This window comes from Eurosta solidaginis, chromosome 3, assembly GCF_040869045.1.
Source record: "Eurosta solidaginis isolate ZX-2024a chromosome 3, ASM4086904v1, whole genome shotgun sequence".
Taxonomy (NCBI): domain Eukaryota; kingdom Metazoa; phylum Arthropoda; class Insecta; order Diptera; family Tephritidae; genus Eurosta; species Eurosta solidaginis.
The window spans coordinates 37,951,531-37,967,509 of NC_090321.1; the positions used below are offsets into that span (position 1 = coordinate 37,951,531).

Genomic DNA, 15,979 nt, shown 5'->3' on the forward strand with positions numbered 1-15,979 from the left:
AAAACTTTTCAAAAACAAATAAATATAATTAGTATTGATAATTATTATTAATTGGTAAATACAGTCATCTTAGATAATTCTTATCGTACGCCATGCTTTACATCTTATCTGCACGAGCTAGAAAACTGAAAATAATTTGTAATTAACCATATTTATTTCAAGCAAAATGTAAATTTGATAACAACAAAGTAACGAGATTTGAAATACATGGAAACAAACGCGTTTCAGATATGTATTACAATACTGTAGTTGTATGTTTGTAAACGTGACTATGATGATTTTGGCAATTTTTTAGCAATAAAGAATAATATCGTAAAAAAATCCCTCGTGAATTTTTAGTATTCTTTCAAGCATTTTATATTTTTGCTAGTTACTCAATTTACTTAGGTATCGAAAAGTTATGAATGTTTATCATTTTATTGTTTAAAAAGTTACATTCTAAAAAAAAAAAAAAACAATTCGATGATCTTCTGATACTCCCCGACGGGGAATTGAACCCCGGTCTCCCGCGTGACAGGCGGGGATACTAACCACTATACTATCGAGGATCTTAATAGCTGCTAGAACAAATGCATACAAAGCATGAACTTAGAGTGTAGTCTTAAATGTCTCTCACATTTAATTTCTCACTATGTTGTGTATATGAGCAAACACGTGCGCTCTCTTAGTATCGTGGTAGGTTGCTTTGTTGGCACTCTTTTGTTACTGACGCACTAGCGATATGTCTTTGTTTTGTTATTGAAGTAAAAATAAAATTTGAATTCACCTTAAATTATTTTTCCTCTTTGAACTGCGTTTTAAGATGCAATTTTTATTAATTCTCTTATCCGCTAGCTATCGAGTAAAAACAAATTTTTATTTGCATACATATGAACGTACATACGTATGTATATTGGTATGCATTTACATTAGACTGACCGAAAAACAAAGTCTCTTTTTGGGACTTGCAAAAACTTTTAATATTTTTTTTTAACAAATAAGTATGAAAAAATATCAAAATAATATACCTTTTTTATATTTATAAGCATAGGATACACGCAATAAATAGGTATTTGAATGGAAAACGCCGTACCAGTCTGCACTTGGCGTCATTCATGCATGTAGAAAAACAGGGATAACTTATTTTAAGAACAATGTAATCAGGGCTCGTATTACGTGTTACGATCGATACTCAATTTTTAAATCACAATAGCTCTGAAGTGGTGGATGGGATTAATGGCATATGTAAACTAGCGACAAATAGTACTCGTTAGATCAATAATTTTTATACTCAGTTGAGCAGAGCTCACAGAGTATATTAAGTTTGATTGGATAACGGTTGGTTGTACAGGTATAAAGGAATCGAGATAGATATAGACTTCCATAAATCAAAATCATCAGGATCGAAAAAAAATTTGATTGAGCCATGTCCGTCCGTCCGTTAACACGATAACTTGAGTAAATTTTGAGGTATCTTGATGAAATTTGGTATGTAGGTTCCTGAGCACTCATCTCAGATCGCTATTTAAAATGAACGATATCGGACTATAACCACGCCCACTTTTTCGATATCGAAAATTTCGAAAAACCGAAAAAGTGCAATAATTCATTACCGAAGACAGATAAAGCGATGAAATTTGGTAGGTGAGTTGAACTCATGACGCAGAATAGAAAATTAGTAAAATATTGGGCAATGTGCGTGACACCGCCCACTTTTAAAAGAAGGTAATTTAAAATTTTGCAAGCTGTAATTTGGCAGTCGTTAATGATATCATGATGAAATTTGGCAGGACCGTTACTCCTATTACTATATGTACGCTTAATAAAAATTAGCAAAATCGGAGAAGGACCACGCTCACTTTAAAAAAAAATTTTTTTAAAGTAAAATTTTAACAAAAAATTTAATATCTTTACAGTATATAAGTAAATTATGTCAACAGTAATGATATGATGCAACAAAATACAAATATAAAAGACAATTTCAAAAAGGGCGTCCAGGATACTTTTAATGCCATAAGTCGAACAAAAATTAACCAATCCTTTTGAAATTTGGTAGGGGCATAAATTTTATGACGTTAACTGTTTTCTGTGAAAATGGGCGAAATCGGTTGAGGCCACGCCCAGTTTTTATACACAGTCGTCCGTCTGTCCTTCTGCATGGCCGTTAACACGATAAGTAGAGCAAAAATCGACATATCTTTACTGAAATTAGTTCACGTACTTATCTGAACGCACTTTATGTTGGTATAAAAAATAAACGAAATCCGACTATGACTACGCCCACTTTTTCGATATCGAAAATTACGAAAAATGAAAAAAATGCCATAACTCTATACCAAATACGAAAAAAGGGATGAAACATGGTAATTGGATTGGTTTATTGACGCAAAATATAACTTTAGAAAAAACTTTGTAAGATGGTTGTGATACCTACCATATTAAGTAGAAGAAAATGAAAAAGTTCTGCAGGGCGAAATAAAAAACCCTTGAAATATTGGCAGGTATTACATATATAAATAAATAGCGGTATCCAACAGATGATGTTCTGGGTCACCCTGGTCTACATTTTGGTCGATATCTGGAAAACGCCTTCACATATACAACTACCACCACTCCCTTTTAAAACTCTCATTAATACCTTTAATTTGATACCAATATCGTACAAACACATTCTAGAATCACCCCTGGTCCACCTTTATGGCGATATCTCGAAAAGGCGTTCACCTATAGAACTAAGCCCCACGCCCTTTTAAAATACTCATTAACACCTTTCATTTGATACTCATATCGTTCAAACATATTCTAGAGTCACCCCTGGTCCACTTTTATGGCGATATCTCGAAAAGGCGACCACCTATAGAACGAAGGCCCACTCCCTTTTAAAAATACCCATTAACACCTTTCATTTGATACCCATATCGTACAAAAAAATTCTAGAGTCACCCCTGGTCTACCTTTATTGCGATACCTCGAAAAGGCGTCCACCTATAAAACTAAGGCCCACTCCCTTTTAAAATACTCATCAACACCTTTCGTTTGATACCCATATTGTATAAACGCATTCTAGAGTCACCCCTGGTCCACCTTTATGGCGATATCTCGAAAAGGCGACCACCTATACAACTACCACCACTCCCTTTTAAAACCCTCATTAATACCTTTAATTTGATACCCATATCGTACAAACACATTCTAGAGTCACCCCTGGTCCACCTTTATGGCGATATTTCGAAACGGCGTCCACCTATAGAACTAAGGCCCACTCCCTTTTAAAATACTCATTAACACCTTTCGTTTGATACCCATATTGTACAAACGCATTCTAGAGTCACCCCTGGAGCACCTTTATGGCGATATCTCGAAAAGGCGACCACCTATACAACTACCACCACTCCCTTTTAAAACCCTCATTAATACCTTTAATTTGATACCCATATCGTACAAACAAATTATAGGGTCACTCCTGGTCCACCTTTATGGCGATATCTCGAAACGGCGTCCACCTATGGAACTAAGGATCACTCCCTTTTAAAATACTCATTAGCACCTTTTTTTTTATACCCATATTGTACAAACAAATTCTAGGGTCACCCCTGGTCCACCTTTATGGAGATATCTCGAAACGGCGTCCACCTATGGAACTAAGGATTGCTCCCTTTTAAAATACTCATTAGCACCTTTTTTTTTGATACCCATATCGTACAAACAAATTCTAGAGTCAACCCTGATCCACCTTTATGGCGATATCCCTAAATGGTGTCCAGCTATAGAACTATGGCCCCCTCCCTCATAAAATACTCTTTAATGCCTTTCATTTGATACACATGTCATACAAACACATTCCAGGGTTACCCTAGGTTCTTTTTACAACATGGTGATTTTCCCTTACTTTGTCTCCACAGCTCTCAACTGAGTATGTAATGTTCGGTTACACCCGAACTTAACCTTCCTTACTTGTTAGAAATAGTTTGCCAGTTGCATATCTATCGCTTGACTGAAAATGGTTTTCAGTCACTGATCGTAACACGTAATACTAAAAGTATCTCTAACTTTTTTTTATTATACACAGCTGTACTCGGGGTACACAGGGTATTATAACTTTGATTGGATAACAGTTGGTTGTACAGGTATAAAGGAATCAAGATACATATAGACTTCCATATATCGAAATCATCGGTATCGAAAAAAATAAAACTTGATTAAACCATGTCCGTCTGTCCGTCCGTTATATCTTCACCAAATTCGGTATACAAGCTTATCTGAACCCAGAATAGATTAGTATTGGAAATGAGCGAAGTCGGACGATAAGCACGTCGATATCGAAAATTTAGAAAAATGAGATAATTCAAAAACGAACACCGCTAAGCTAATGAAATTTGGTGAATTGGTTTTCTTACGCAAACCATAAATTCCAAAATGTTTTGGAATATGGGCGTGGTGACCCATATTTAGAAAAAGAAAATTTGAAAGTTCAAGAAGCCGTAACTCAAAAGATGTTAAAGAAATTACATTGAAATTTGGCAGAGGATCGTTTCGTTCTGAACTTGTTCAATTGACCGGGTCCCTCAACTGAACAAGTGAACTTGATCTTCGATTTCGGTTCTATTTGTTTTTTCAGTTCTTTCTCTCTTCTCGTTCGCGAACATTGCAAATTCATACATACATATGTACGTAGAATTTCACAGTGAATACGAATGTCGATGATGCCACTTACACTAAAGATATGTATGTGTTGCACTTACTTACTTACTTAAATGGCGCTTAACCGTCTAAACGGTTATGGCCGTGCAACAAGGCGCGCTAGTCGCTCCGCCAACCGGCGCCAGTTGGTCACACCAAGGGAGTTTAAATCGTTTTCCACCTGGTCCTTCCAACCGAGTGGGGCCGCCCTCTACCTCATCTTCCATAGGCGGGTTCCGATAGAAACACTTTCTTGGCCGGAGCATCATCTTTAATTCGCATAACATGGCCTAGCCAACGCAGCCGCTGCGTCTTAATTTGCTGGACTATGTTGATGTCTGCGTATAGCTCGTACAGCTGATCGTTAAATCTTCTGCGGTACTCGCCAACGCGTAGAGGTCCATAAATCTTTCGAAAAACTTTTTTCTCGAACACTTCCAAAGCCGCTTCAGCTGCTGTTGTCATGGTCCATGCTTCTGCTCCATATAGCAGGACGGGTACGATAAGTGACTTGTAGAGTACGATTTTCGTTCGCCGAGAGAGGACTTTACTTTTGAATTGCCCACCTAGTCCAAAGTAGCATTTATTGGCAAGATTGATTCCTCGCTGGATTTCAGTGCTGATGTTGTTGCTAGTGTTGATGCTGGTTCCCAAATAAACGAAGTCTTTTACTATTTCGAAATTATGGCTGCCAACAGTAGCGTGGTTGCCAAATCGCGTATGTACTGACTCTTTGCTGGATGACCGCAGGTACTTCGTTTTGTCCTCATTCACCATCAAACCCATCTTTACCGCTTCTTTTTCCAGTTTGGAGTAAGCAGAACTAACAGCGCGGGTGTTTAGGCCGATGATATCAATGTCATCAGCATGTGCCAATAATTGCAGTATAATGTGTGGCACTGCTATAAAAAAATATGTGTGGACTATTTATGAAAAACATCGGTAATTCTTTACGCAGCATGACACTGCTAATACGTCCAAATATATCGAGTCAGGTGTCAAACGACGGGTCTTGACAACAGTATTAATAATCCGAAGGCGGAAGATAAAAATTTTAAGTCGTTCAAAAGATATAAACGAAAAAGAACACCTTTCTCCGTTGACGGCCTTCGGCCGCGCTTATAAAAAATTACCCTGGGTGGGTCCAACACCGGTTTGGAGACCAAAACTATATCCGCACAAAACACTTATGTTCACAATTTTTTTTGTGGGTACACCAACATTACAACAACCACATGAAAATCGCCAACTTCAACTGCAAATATCTCCGGATAGAGATAAAGTTTTTCTTTTTGACGCGTATTAGCAGTGTCATGCTGTCGTAAAGAATTAACAAAACATCTTATGTAAGAAACTAATTATTACATTTATTAAACTTGAAAAGTTCATATTTACAATTTGTGTCTGTACTCTTTCAACTTCCTGGATCTTCCGAAATTTGTAACTTTTTTTTTTGAAGTTAATTATACATATGTATATATATTAACTTATTTATTCATAACACATTTAAATATACCTACACAAAGCATTGCTGCATACACACCTCCATCTATACTTGTTGACTTTTTTCGTGTGTGCGAGCAGCAGTGAACAAATTTGCTTGAAAAAAAGGAACAGATGAACAAAAAGAACAACTTGTTCGTTTATCAGAAAAAGAACGAAAGAACCGAATCTCTGGAATGAATGAAAAAGCACAACTCTAGTTAAAGACCACGTCCACTTTTCCTAAAGGTCTAACCTTAACAAAATTTGCAATAACTCTATACTCTTTCCAAAATACTTTTATTGCTATAAGTCGAATAAAAATCTTCCAATCCGAACGAAGTTTGGCATATAGATACAACTCTTAAACTGCATTTTTACCCGCTCAAGTTCATAAGTGGTAGCCTCTGTATGCCTTTTGCTTCTTTTGAACGAAAATGAGTTCAAAATAGAACCATATGTGACCCGGTCTATGAAAAGGTGGCTTATGACTCAAAAAAAGAAATTGCGAGAAACAGCTGAAAATAGCAGTTTTTTTTTAGTCATACGCCACCTTTTCATAGACCGGGTCACATATATGTATTATTGCCCAACCGTATAACACTATAACCATACAAAGCAAACAACAACAGCGTTTCAAGTTCACAGCTGGGTATGTAATGTTTGGTTTCACCCGAACATAGACTTTCTTACTTGTTATACTCAGTTGAGCAGAGCTCACAGAGTATATTAAGTTTGATTGGTTGTACATATATAAAGGAATCGAGATAGATATAGACTTCCATATATCAAAATAATCAGGATCGAAAAAAAATTTGATTGAGCCATGTCCGTCCGTCCGTCCGTTAACACGATAACTTGAGTAAATTTTGAGGTATCTTAATGAAATTTGGTATGTAGGTTCCTGAGCACTCATCTCAGATCGCTATTTAAAATGAACGATATCGGACTATAACCACGCCCACTTTTTCGATATCGAAAATTTTGAAAAACCGAAAAAGTGCGATAATTCATTACCAAATACAGATAAAGCGACAAAACTTGGTAAATGAGTTGAATTTATGACGCAGAATAGAAAATTAGTAAAATTTTGGACAATGGGCGTGGCACCGCCCACTTTTAAAAGAAGGTAATTTAAAACTTTTGCAAGCTGTAATTTGTCAGTCGTTGAAGATATCATGATGAAATTTGGCAGGGACGTTACTCCTATTACTATATGTACGCCCAATAAAAATTTGCAAAATCGGAGAAGGACCACGCCCAAAAAAATAAATTATGTCAACATTCAACTCCAGTAATGATATGGTGCAACAAAATACAAAAATAAAAGAAAATTTCAAAATGGGCGTGGCTCCGCCCTTTTTAATTTAATTTGTCTAGGATACTTTTAACGCCATAAGTCGAACAAAAATTAACCAATCCTTTTGAAATTTGGTAGGGGCATAGATTTTATGATGTTAACTGTTTTCTGTGAAAACGGGCGAAATCGGTTGATGCCACGCCCATTTTTTATACATAGTCGTTCGTCTGTTCTTCCGCTCGGCCGTTAACACGATAACTTGAGCAAAAATCGATATATCTTTACTAAACTCAGTTCACGTACTTATCTGAACTCACTTTGTATTGGTGTAAAAAATGGCCGAAATCCGACATTGTCCACGCCCACTTTTTCGATATCGAAAATTACGAAAAATGAAAAAAATGACATAATTCTATACCAAATACGAAAAAAGGGATGAAACATAGTGAGGTAATTGGATTGGTTTATTGACGCGAAATATAACTTTAGAAAAAACTTTATAAAATGGTTGTGACACCTACCATATTAAGTAGAAGAAAATGAAAAAGTTCTGCAGGGCGAAATATAAAACCCTTAAAATCTTGACAGGTATTACATATATAAATAAATTAGCGGTATCCAACAGATGATGTTCTGGGTCACCCTGGTCCACATTTTGGTCGATATCTGGAAAACTCCTTCACATATACAACTACCACCACTCCCTTTTAAAACTCTCATTAATACCTTTAATTTGATACCCATATCGTACAAACACATTCTAGAGTCACCCCTGGTCCACCTTTATGGCGATATCTCGAAAAGGCGTCCACCTATAGAACTAAGCCCCACGCCCTTTTAAAATACTCATTAACACCTTTCATTTGATACCCATATCGTACAAACATATTCTAAAGTCACCCCTTGTCCACCTTTATGGCGATATCTCGAAAAGGCGAACACCTATAGAACGAAAGCCCACTCCCTTTTAAAAATACTCATTAACACCTTTCATTTGATACCCATATCGTACAAACAAAGTCTAGAGTCACCCCTGGTCCACCTTTATTGCGATACCTCGAAAAGGCGTCCACCTATAGAACTAAGGCCCCCTCCCTTTTAAAATACTCATTAACACCTTTCGTTTGATACCCATATTGCACAAACGAATTCTAGAGTCACCCCTGGTCCACCTTTATGGCGGTATCTCGAAACGGCGTCCACCTGTGGAACTAAGGATTACTCCCTTTTAAAATACTCATTAACACCTTTCTTTTGATACCCATATTGCACAAACAAATTCTAGGGTCACACCTGCTCCACCTTTATGGAGATATCTCGAAACGGCGTCCACCTATGGAACTAAGGATTACTCCCTTTTAAAATACTCATTAACACCTTTCTTTTGATACCCATATTGTACAACCAAATTCTAGGGTCACCCCTGGTCCACCTTTATGGCGATATCTCGAAAATGCGACCACCTATACAACAACCACCACTCCCTTTTAAAACCCTAATTAATACCTTTAATTTGATACCCATATCATACAAACACATTCTAGAGTCACCCCTGGTCCATCTTTATGGCGATATTTCGAAACGGTGTCCACCTATAGAACTAAGGCCCACTCCCTTTTAAAATACTCATTAACACCTTTCTTTTGATACCCATATTGTACAAACAAATTCTAGGGTCACCCCTGGTTCACCTTTAAGGCGATGTCTCGAAATTGCGTCAACCTATGGAACTAAGGATTACTCCCTTTTAAAATACTCATTAACACCTTTCTTTTGATACCCATATTGTACAAACAAATTCTGGGGTCACCCCTGGTCCACCTTTATGCCGATATCTCGAAACGGCGTCCACCTATGGAACTAAGGATTACTCGCTTTTAAAACCCTCATTAATACCTTTAATTTGATACCCATATTGTACAAGCACATTCTAGAGTCACCCCTGGTCCACCTTTATGGCGATATTTCGAAACGGCGTCCACCTATAGAACTAAGGCGCACTCCCTTTTAAAATACTCATTAACACTATTCATTTGATGCCCATATTGTACAGACAAATTCTAGGGTCACCCCTGGTCCACCTTTGTGGCGATATCTCGAAACGGCGTCCACCTATGGAACTAAGGATTACTCCCTTTTAAAATACTCATTAACACCTTTCATTTGATACCCATATCGTACAAACGCATTCTAGAGTCACCTTTCTTTTGGTCCACCTTTATGACGATATCTCGAAACGGCGTCCACCTATGGAACTAAGGATTACTCCCTTTTAAAATATTCATTAACACCTTTCATTTGATACCCATATCGTACAAACGCATTCTAGAGTCAACCCTGATCCTACCTTTATGGCTATATCCCTAAATGTCGTCCACCCATAGAACTATGGCCCACTCCCTCATAAAATACTCTTTAATGACGTTCATTTGTTACACATGTCATACAAACACATTCCAGGGTTTCCCTCGGTTCATTTTCCTACATGGTTATTTTCCCTTATGTTGTCACTATAGCTCTCAACTGAGTATGTAATGTTCGGTTACACCCGAACTTAACCTTCCTTACATGTTTTTAGTTAAGTTTATAGCGAGGCGAATTCAGTACCAGGCGTTGTTATCCTAACAGCTGATTGCTTCTTCTTGATTTTCCACACAGCGCCTTGTACTTTAATATGTCAGTTAATCGGTATCAATTAAAAATTTTCTTTTGCCTAGATATTCTTCAGTACGGCGAATTGGTTGAAGTCAGTTTGCCACTACCTGGTATGGATTCGCCTTGGTTTATGGCTACCAGCTGTCAATATCCTAATTGTATAACAAATTCGAACTGTATACTACAAAATTAAAGTGCAATACAACTGATTAGGATTTTAAAAAGGCTTTTAATTTTTAAGTTTAATTATTGAATTTTATCAAAAGACCTGCACGATACATCGTAAATAAAAAAAAAGGATTAGGTGAAGGCTTCAGCCCCTAAGCAAAGCAGAAATGTACATTGAGGTCGGTTGACTTATAGCGTTTTCTTTTCTGGCTAAAGTGTTACGCTTTTTGTACAACGCGCAAGGGTTGTTGTTCTATTCTAAAAACAGGGGTATTTCATTCTTTGGTGAAAATTGGTGCCTGCTCGCAACGCAAAAGCGTTACACTTTTACCCTGTATAAAATGGCGGTGTGGCAGTGCAACTCTGCGAAACTCTCAATTCGCTCTTAGGTTCCACATATACTCTGTTAATATTTATTAATTTATTTAATAGTCTACAAATTGAGCAATTTAAACAGACTAAATTGCAAATAGCAGTACATTTACAAATAGTATGTCTTATACAAAACGAATGTGCAGTGTAAAACATTAATAGCGTTTTCTTTTCTGAAATAAATTGTTGCCTAAGTAAATGGTAAAGCCTTACTAGAGTTACTCCTACCCCATAAAATGTTCAACATTTATAGTGTATACAAATAACATTTCAACTCACCATATTCACTCATATAACAGAGTATATGTGGAACTTAAGAGCGAATTGAGAGTTTTACAGAGTTACACTGCCACAAAGTGTAACGCTTTTGGATTGCGAGCAGGCAACAATTTTCACAAAAGAACGATTTACCCCGTAAAGGCGTTGCCTGTTTTTTAGAATAGAACAACAACCCTTGCGCGGCGTACAAAAAGCGTAACACTTTAGACAGAAAAGAAAACGCTATAAGTAAACGATCTTAAGAGTTATAGTTACATATTTGATATTAAAAGGTGACATGTGTAATTATATGCGCAATAATTTAAATAAATAACTTAACTTTACAAAAGGGTATGAGTTTTGTATAGGTATGCCCAGTAAGGGGCAGACGAAGGTGCTCAGAAGGGAGCTGACGCGAATTGCTCAGAAAGGAGCTGATTGCCCAGTAGGGGGCTAACCAAAGGTGCTCAAAAGGGAGCTGACGCGAACCGCTCAGAAAGAGCTGCTATATTATATATACATAAAATGGAGTAACAGTAAGTTTTAGTTAGTTATTTGAAATATGTATACATATATACTAATTTAACTCAAATAAAATACACCTATTTATTTTGAAAAGGGAGTCCGACGTATCAAAATTACTATAATGCTTGTTAAAATCCAGGCACAAACAACGAAGGGCTTCATGCATTTCGAAATTCGACCTACATCTGCTCAAAAAAAGCGGATGGAAATACCTTGATAGCCTCTTGGGAACATTAAATTTGATCTCGCTAAGTAAAAAAGGGCTATTCACCGTTCCACTCAATAATTTCACCATAAACAACACACCAAGCATTTCCCTGCGACTATCGAGAGAACCGAGTGTTGTAAGAGGGAAGATTTCTTCCCCCACGCCCAATGAGTCAAAGCAAAAAGTAGGAATTGTTTTTGAATCGATTCAAGCTTGTCACGATAGATTTGATACCGCGGGTTCCAAACGATTGATGCATACTCCAATATAGGTCTCACCACAGCAGTAAAGAGAGATTTTCTAACGTAGGGGTCATTAAATTCCTTAGACCATCGTTTAACAAAAGCAAGAACTCCTTTCGATCGGGTCACGTAAGTTTCAATATGAAATTTAAAGTCAAGTTTTGGGTCCAATGAATATATGAGTGAATATGGTGAGTTGAAATGTTCTTTGTATGCACTATAAATGTAGAAATTTTTCTGGGACAGGAGTAACTGTATTAAGGCTTTACCATTTACTTAGGCAAAAATTTATTTCAGAAAAGAAAACGCTATTATTGTGGTGTCACCCATATGAGCTAGAGTGCTTGCTTCTTTAGGGTATAGTTGACCTCGGTCTGGTCAGTTGCTTTTCTTCCTACGTTGGCGTTTTTTCTAAATAGTTATATCCCAGCCTAATATAGAAGAACATTTTATCCCAAATATTACAATTTAATTGAGCTCTGAGTTATTTTCAAATTTTTGTGTGTCTAGCTCATCGGAAAGGTACTCAAAATTCCTAATGACGCGTAGTCTTACAGATTTTGTTTTTTATTTCATTGTCACGATACCCTGATATAAGTGTGAGAATACACTTTTCTAGGGCAATGAGAAGTAACTTAAAAATCTATCTCAAGATTACACATGATTTGAGAAGACTTTCCGGCCTCTAAGTACCTTGGATACATGCCCCGTCTAGTGTAATTTGATTTTCCCAGAATAGAATTTTAAGCTATGTACAAAGTTTCAAGTCTCTAGCTAATCGGGAAGTTACGTAAAAACCGATCTCTAAATTCCTATCTCGTATGAGTTTTTTTATTATCTCGACCCGTGTGTCACCTAGCAGATATTTTTTTGTTGCATTGTCACGGTACATCAAGTTTTTAGCTCAATGAGAAGTTACTTAAAAATCGGTCGAAAGATTCCACACGTTCTGCATGGATTTTCTGAAGACCTCAATCCTTGCCCCACTAGTATTACAGTTCAGGCTCGAATTCGAGCTCAAGGTCTATGACAATAACTTTTATATTAAAAAAAAAATGATATAAAAATTATTGTTATAGGTCTTCAGTTTGAAAGATTAAAAAAATAATTATTACAGACAGAGTACTCCTTTTTGATACGGATGAGGGACCAAGAAAGCACAGCATACGGGCGGTGTCCTCACGGATCTGTTCTAGGGCCAACTCTTTGGAATGCGATGTATGACTGTGTGCTACAAATCGACCTTCCCGGAAGCACGGAAATAGTCGGATATGCAGATGATATTTTCGTAGTAGCAGTGGCCAAGAAACTTGATCTGCTCCAATCATTATGTAATGAAGCCGTGGGAAGAATAAGGGAATGGCTGACGAACATGTGGCTGGAGATGGCTAGCAATAAGACAAAAATGGTTTTGGTGAGCTCAAAGCGAACTGTGGATGAGTTAGTCCTACCCATAGGAGATTATCGAATAAATTCAAAGCCTTCCTTGAAATATCTAGGAGTAATCATTGACTCAAAACTAACTTTTAAGGAGCACTTCAGGGCGGTTGGGTATTCTAGACCTAGTGGATCCCTAACGCGAATAATGCCAAAATCGGCGGCGCATGCGAAGCTATCAGTCAGCTATTATCCAACGTAACCAGCTCTATAATATTATATGCAGCACCAGTATGGCACGGATCTAAAATGGTCCACCAAAAAGATATACTAGCAGCCTACCGCATTACTGCTTTACGAATAGCATATGCTTATCGGACGGTGTTCGACGATGCGATCCATGTTTTATCCAGGAAAATCCTCGTAGATCTTCTCTCAGGTGAAACGACCGATCGGTATGGCATTAGAATCAGCTGACCATCTGAAGATGCTAAGAAAAGCTCAAGGTCACTCACAATAGTTAGGTGGCAAGAATGGTGGGAAGAATCGAGAAAAGGGCGCTGGACCTTCATGCTAGTTCGGAATATAGCGGAATGGTACGAGCGAAAACACGGTGAACTAAATTACCACGTCACACAGATATTGAGCGGGCACGGCGGCTTCAAGGAATATCTACATAAGCGTGAGATAGAGGAGGATCCTTTCAGTCCACACTGTCCCTCCGAATTGGAAAGCGAAGAACATGTAATGTTACACTGCCCTCGTTTTCACGGCGAAAGACTCTGTACACAGAGTTTTTATCCTTAGGATCGACCTATTCTATTGTATAAACGAGCATGTTACTTAGAAAACAGCAGCCATTTTTACAGAAATCAATTTAATTGAATAAAATTAGACCCCAATTACAAGCACCAAAAAGTCGCTGTACAAAGTCGCCTTTAGGGTTGCATTATTAACACATTCAGAACTATTTGGAAGGTATCGAACCGAAATATAAAAAAAACAAGTAAGGAAGGTTAAGTTCGGCGGTAACCGAACATTACATACTCAGTTGAGAGCTATGGTGACAACATAAGGGAAAATAACCATGTAGGAAGATGAACCGAGGGTAACCCTGGAATGTGTTTGTATGACATGTGTATCAAATGAAAGGCATTAAAGAGTATTTTATGAGGGAGTGGGCCATAGTTATATAGGTGGACGCCATTTAGGGATATCGCCATAAAGATGGATCAGGGTTGACTCTAGAATTTGTTTGTACGATATGGGTATCAAATGAAAGGTGTTAATGAGTATTTTAAAAGGGATTGGGACTTAGTTCCATAGGTGGACGCCGTTTCGAGATATCGCCATAAAGGTGGAACAGGGGTGACCCTAGAATTTGTTTGCACGATATGGGTATCAAATGAAAGGGGTTAATGAGTATTTTAAAAGGGAGTGGGCCTTAGTTCTATAGGTGGACGCCTTTTCGAGATATCGCCATAAAGGTGGACCAGGGGTACGACTCTAGAATATGTTTGTACGATATGGGTATCAAATTAAAGGTATTAATGATGGTTTTAAAAGGGAGTGGTGGTAGTTGTATAGGTGGTCGCCTCTTCGAGATATGGCTATAAAGGTGGACCAGGGGTGACTCTAGAATTTGTTTGTACGATATGGGTATCAAATGAAAGATGTTAATGAGTATTTTAAAAGGGCGTGGGGCTTAGTTCTATAGGTGGACACCTTTTCGAGATATCGCTATAAAGGTATACCAGGGGTGACTCTAGAATGTGTTTGTACGATATGGGTATCTAATTAAAGGTATTAATGAGGGTTTTAAAAGGGAGTGGTGGTAGTTATATATGTGAAGGCGTTTTATAGATATCGACCAAAATGTGGACCAGGGTGACCCAGAACATCTTCTGTCGGGTACCGCTAATTTATTTATTTATGTCATACCACGCACAGGATTCCTGCCAAGATTTCAAGGGTTTTTTATTTCGCCCTGCAGAACTTTTTCATTTAGGTAGGTGTCACACCCATTTTACAAAGTTTTTTTCTAAAGTTATATTTTGCGTCAATAAACCAATCCAATTACCATGTTTCATACCTTTTTTCGTATTTGGTATAGAATTATGGCATTTTTCGTTATTTTCGATATCGAAAACGTATGCGTGGTCATAGTCGGATTTCGGCCATTTTTTATACCAATTCAAAGTGAGTTCGGATAAGTACGTGAACTGAGTTTAGTAAGGATATATCGATTTTTGCTCAAGTTCTCGTGTTAACAGCCGAGCGGAAGGACAGACGGTCGACTGTGTATAAAAGCTGGGCGTGGCTTCAACCGATTTCGCCCTTTTTCACAGAAATAAGTTATCGACCTAGAATCTAAACCCCTACCAAATTTCACAAGGATTGGTAAATTTCAGACTTATGGCATTAAAAGTATCCTAGACACATTAAATGAAAAAGGGCGGAGCCGCTCACATTTTGAAATTTTCTTTTATTTTTGTATTTTGTTGCACCATATCATTACTGGAGTTGAATTTTGACATAATTTACTTATATACTGTAAAGATATTACATTTTTTGTTAAAGTTTTACTTAAAAAAATTTTTTTTTTTAAAAGTGGGCATGGTCGTTCTCCGATTTTGCTCATTTTTATTAAGCATGCCTACAGTAATAGGAGTAACGTTCCTGCCAAATTTCATCATGATATCTTCAACGACTGCCAAATTACAGCTTTCAAAA

General features: G+C 37.4%; 1 protein-coding gene and 1 non-coding gene across 5 annotated transcripts in view; one reads left to right on the forward strand and one right to left on the reverse strand.

The window, feature by feature from the left end:
- Window positions 1-15,979, forward strand: part of Nadk1b (NAD kinase 1b) — a 137,915-nt gene that overhangs the window by 71,727 nt on the left and 50,209 nt on the right. The gene's annotated exons all lie outside the window — the stretch shown is intronic.
- TRNAD-GUC (transfer RNA aspartic acid (anticodon GUC)) lies at window positions 477-548 on the reverse strand. The gene has a single exon. It is a non-coding gene; the product is annotated as a tRNA-Asp (tRNA).